The sequence below is a fragment of the Oryzias latipes genome, chromosome 3 (genome assembly GCF_053564925.1).
Source record: "Oryzias latipes strain Hd-rR chromosome 3, Olatipes_Hd-rR_3.1".
In the NCBI taxonomy this organism is placed as follows: Eukaryota; Metazoa; Chordata; class Actinopteri; order Beloniformes; family Adrianichthyidae; genus Oryzias; species Oryzias latipes.
Genome location: NC_136239.1, coordinates 10,214,932 through 10,220,931, shown reverse-complemented (window position 1 = coordinate 10,220,931; position 6,000 = coordinate 10,214,932).

Here is a 6,000-nt window from a genome sequence, read left to right as displayed (position 1 = left end):
TTTTTCCTTACCGCGAAGGGGGGTCTAAGGGCAGGGATGCCAGTGTAGCTTAGTCAGTTTGTTAGTTCATTTTAGTATTTTTCTATTGAACTCTTTGTATTCGTGATCCTTTTGATTTCATGTTTTACTTCGAAGCCCATCGAGACGACTGTTGTTGTGATTTTGGGCTATACAAATAAAATTGAATTGAATTGAATTGGAAAATGAAACAAAAAGAACAACCTCAAGCGTGGGTCAAAGGGACTCAGTAAACATCAAAAATACCTCAGGGACTACCTCGCAATAGGTAGGAAGGTCCCAAGCCATTGACAATACCTTTTAACGCAGTGGAATAGTAGTAGTTTAAAGAACTACTCCGATCCTCTTTTGATTTATCGTAAAAAGTGTTCCCAGATTATGATTGTGCTTATTATTATGATTATTATGATTACACTTTAGCCCAAAAAAAAATCCTGTGTTGTTTTCTAGGAGATGGTATCTGCAGAACAGCAGTGGTTCATTAAAAATTCATGGGCATGGAGAATCCCCCTCCCTTCCGCTCTCCGTTGCGTAGTGTATTTCTACATCACAGATAAGCTCTTTCTCCAACGGCATACTTTCATCTGCTCCTGATTCCCAACAACTTCAATAAATAAATATTCAGGAATTCAACTTTATAACCTATATTTCTTCACATATGTCCTCCATTATCAGAAAATGCTACAAGAACACCAAAAACACCATTTTCATCAGAGTTGGTCTTTAAAACCTGACATACTCACATGAAACTGGAGAAGCAGAAGCTCCCTCACAGGCAACCATGCCAACAACATGAAATGCTTCACACAGCAGCCTTTCACATGTGTTCTATTTTTATTAATAGAGACTCTTACCTTGTCCAATATAAACACAAAGACTATAATGAGCTATACATCCAAACAGGCTGTTTTCTTATGCAAATTTAATGCTGGAAGCAGAGACACTGGGCAGAGACCGCAGCTTAGCTGGTTGGAACATAGAGCCGACGTGGTCTCACAGTCACCCTCGCCTCACCACCGAGGCCAATTTGTAGACATTCATTTCCTCCAATCTGTCAGGGCGGGTGGTGGGAGCAAGTAGTGAGGAGAAACAGGACCAAATGAAATTCTGGGGGAGCCTGGAGCAGCTAGCTTCTCTTCCGTTGGACCCTCCTCCCCCTCTTTCTTCTTCTTTATGGCTGTGAGTTCCAGAACAAAATAACGTCACGCTTTCTCTAAAACCTCTTTGACAAAGAAAATTAGCATTCAGGCTCTGATAGCAAAACCTTGAAGGTTTGCAGGGTTAACTAATGCTAAGTTAAGGCTGTGTTTGTTTTCCAGCTTGCTCCGTTGGCCACAAACTCACCCAACAGACACTGATCCAAGTATTTAGTGTAACTGATTCTAGTAATCTTCTAAATTAACCTATGCATTGGGAATAAAACCCTTAAAATATTTGTTGACATTCTCAATGGCTTATCCCGAGCAAAAACATTTAAGTCCTTCCATTTGGTCAAAAAATATACCTACCAGCCAGGCTGGTTTTTAAAAATTTAAAAACCTGTCAATAGATTGTCTTTATAATGTCTTGAAATGTCTACATGTTCTATGAAATTCTTTGGGATTATTAATGGGGTCAAGTAAGGATCATCTTAAAAAAATGAAAAACTAGTTTGTAATTTAAAAAAAGTTTTAAAATAGAAAAGACACACTGGTCAAGTCCCACTCCAACTATATGTCTATCTATTAATTATGATTATGAAGCTGCACTGCACAAAAACTGGGTGGGGTCACACCAATGAAATGACGCATAGTTCAGAAAACGTTTTGCCTCTGGCTTTTTGAAGAACATGGAAGCTTCTTGATAAATATTCTGTGCATTCAAAAGAAACATTTACAGTTTTTATTTCACCAGAATGGAAAACTTGTGGCTCCAAGAAAATCTAAACAAATAAACTCAATAAAGAAATGTTTAAAATAACAGCGACATTCCAACCAAAATCAGATAAACAACATTTGTGCACCATGTGTAACATCTATAAGCTTTTGATCTGTTGTAAAATCACTACCAGTCATCTTTTCCTTTTGGTTTTATTATTATTACTATTATTATAAACTCCTGCCGTTCTTCAGAAGTAGGTTTTAGAAAAGGACACAGGTTTTATTTCTATTTTTGCTAAAAATTGCATAATAATAATGAAAAGACCACTGGGAACCCTTTTACGTATATCAAAAGATGATCGGAGTGGGGCTTTAAATTAAAATCAAACATTTAAAGGCACAGAGCAACCCCACCTACCTTTACTCTCCCCGTTATTGTGAGCTGTTGCTTTCGGCAGCTCATGCCTCCAACTTTTATTTTTATTTTTTTTAAACTTGTCCTGTCCAACAGCTGGGCAGACAAATGCCAACTGAAGGCCTCTTGTGTTGGACATATTTTACTTTAACAACAGGGGTTATTAATCGTCAAACAAACCAGAGGTATGTCTGAATTAACCCCATTTGTAATTGAGGCCAAACTTAATTAATTTCAGTCATATTTGAAAATCTTTGGTGTTGGACCGGACGGAAAAGGAAAGGAGGGAAGAAGAGAGAGGGATGTTAGAGGGGGGGGGGGGGGGGGGGGTAGGAGGGTTATGATAGGGGGGGGTGGGATTAGACCATGAAGCAGCATAAAGCAACAAGTTTACTGGATGTTTATCATTACGGTAAGGTTCAAATGTAGTACAAATCTCAAAGGGCGGGGCCTGTCCACACACACTCAAATGTTATCAATACACCTGCTAGCTGCAAAAATGTCCACATGTCAACATGTACTCAAAACAGATAGTGTTCACACACGCATACTTATGCCTTCAAACCTACTAGTGTGAAATATTTAATTCATTCAATCATGCAAACTATTATTGCAAAGGTGAGCTAACACCTGTGCTCAATTGAGTGTTTATGTTCTTCTAAAATGGATGGTGGAATGTGAAAAGAAGGAGGGAGAGTGCCCAGCCAGATGGCTAAAGTTTGGCGTTCTCTGGCTGCTGCGGCGGCAGCTGCAGCGGCAGACAGAACCCCCCAACGCCACACGGCAGAAGGCAGACAACAACCGCCCCCCGGGTGATCACATCCGCCACCCAAGCCAGGGCCAGCAGGAGCGCCGCGAGGCCCCCAGAGCCAGAGAGCAGGGAGGCACAGGGGGAAAGAGAGTGCAGCCCCACCCAACCAGGAGAGCAGCCCCCCCGCTGCGCCGGGAGAGCCCAACGCAGGGCCCCACCCGAGAGGGGTGCCCACAGCCCCAGAAGAGCACCCCATCACCACCCAGGAGTTCTGGGCATCCCCCTGCCCCAACCCCAGGTACGAGCCAGGACCCCCCAAGGGAGACCCGCTCCGCACCCAAGGCAGCCACCCACCCGGCCCACGGTTGGTCCAGGAAGGAGCAAGGCAGGGGCCAGCCGTCCCCACCCAGGAGGGGGCACCCCGGGGAAAAGGCTCGGCCACAGTTGGAATTTTGGCGGGGCCCAGCACTCAGGGACAAGGGCCAGCACCCACCCCACAGGGATACGGACACCCCCGGCTCAGGTGTAATGTGAACCCTCTCCCTGCACGGGAGAGCACCGCCGAGCCCAGGAAACCAGCACCCAGGGGACATGGCCGCCGTTGCCAAGGGTCCAGTACCCCCCACCAGGGATGGGGTAGGGGACAGATGTTCCTAGGTCCCACCTTCCTTGCAAAATGAGTGTGTGTGTTTTTGTGAGGGTGTGTGTGTGCATGTGTTTGTGTTTATGTTTGAATGTATATTTTGAGGAGTAAAGGGTGTGTGTACTAAAGGGGTGCAGTTAAAATTGGCGGGCAGGGCACTGAGGGGACATCTCCTGATTACTCACAGTGATGTCCCCTCACCCTCCCCACCAAGGGGCCCTAAATGTCTAAGATGCGGTTAAAATTGGCGGGTAGGGTGCTAGGAGGAGATATGCTGTTTGCTGGCAGTGATGTCCAAGCACCCCCATACCAAGGGCCCTACATGTCAAAGGTGCAAATAATACCGAGAGAGGGGGGCCCATTCCATACGGCAACCATGGGAGGGGGACCACTGCCAAGTAGCCCCCCCCCCAAGGTGCATCGCAGGCTAAACCCCCCCACCCCCTCACCCTAATATGAGATTATATGAGGAAGGGGGTAAGTTGGGGACAGCTGGTAGACTGTCCCCCGGCTCATACCTCCAACTTAACATTACTTGCCAACTTAACATTACTGGTGCACAAATGGAGAGCAATATTGCAGCTTGTAGCCCTCCCAGCATATTTTCTACACAACATATAGCCTCTTTTTCCAACAGCATTTTTCGGTCTGCTACTGATTCACAACGATTTTAATAAAGAAATACTCAGAAATAGAATTTGAAAGGTAATTTTATGTACAAATTTTTTTTCTCATACATGAGAAAAAAGCCACAATTATTTTCACCTGAGTGGGTCTTTAAACCAAAACTTAAAGGTAGATGGAGTTTCATGGTAATAAAGAAAAGCAGAGTGCTGACTTCACAAAAGTGGAACGAACAGCTGCAGGCTCTGGAGGTTTGCTAAGCCCTATAACTATAAAGTACTGCATTTGTTCTCTTTTCCCCAAACATCTATAAAAAGAATTACACTAATTACAGTGTTATCATTTTATTGCCCCTTGGCCTCAATGTCATGACATCTGAATTTATCAGAAAGACATGTGCCAGATGTTAAAAGCGAGATGCACTGAATTCCTGAAAATCTCATCTGTAAGCATTCTAGCCTACACCACATTAGTTTAGATTGACCTTGTGGTTTTTATTCAAGTTGCTGTGTCAAACTGTTCTCTTTTTAAATTTTAAGTGTGGTAGGGGTCTACAAAGCTGTCTGGCGCCATCATCCTCCTACACATGCCATTACTGCAACCACAAGCCAGTATGGTATAAACCCACATTACCACTGCATATGACAGATAGAAAGAGGGAGAATATGTCAACCAATTCTCAATGAAACATCCCACAAATAAACCACATCAATGATTATGTCTTTACATGATCTCTTAATGTTACCCTGTTGTCATAGAATGTTGTATATTTATTGAAACATTTCTCAGTCCTCGGGTCTCCATGGTTGTAGCAAGAAGTGAAAGCACATCTCATGTGGGAAACTGCAGGAAGTGAGGCATCACTTCAGCTTCTTAACCTCACCTAGAGTCTCCTTAGATACTTTTTGGATATGAATAATGAAAAAGAATAGCTTCTTTCCAGTAAAAAGTTTGTTTAGACCAATAACAAGCTGCCTCAAACAAAGCTGCAACACAGTGCCAGTGAGCTCTTTGGATTTTACATAGCTAAAGAAATGTCTGCTTTCTCCAATGTTCATGTAGACAAAAAGACCAAAAGCCACCAGCCACAAAGTCCTCCATTAACATGGATCTCAGTGAGTGTGTGTGACTTCATGCACATGTCAGCATGTTTTCCCCCTCTCCCTGCTGTCTTTACCCTGTAAAAACCATGTTCGCACCAGATTCATTTCACACCATTATAGCCTGTTCTTGTGGCTACAGACTTGGCTATCTGATTACTCTTATTTGTTAGAAAAGACCCATTGCAATGAAAATTGTTTTTGTCTTTTGTTTTTTGTTGTAAACATGTTTTTATGGCAATTTTCTGATGATGGAGAACAAATAATTAAGGAATTGAGCTTAAAATTGCATTTCAGAGTATTTCTTGATTCAAATTGTTGTGACTTAGCAGATGAAAAAGGGCACTTTAAATAAGATCTTTTTTGTGTTGCAGAAAATACAGAGGGTGGGGCCACAAGCTCCCTGCTCCACTCTATTCTGATGCATCATCCACTTGCAAACAACTACATCCATGTCTTTGTTTTCCTTGTTCGAGCTGGCACCAGGATCTAAACTGTACGGCTAGATAGCTTCAATATTGCTTTCCCTTTTTGTTGTACCGGTAATGTTAGTTGTACGGAATAGGATTAGGGCCATGGAGAAACAAAAA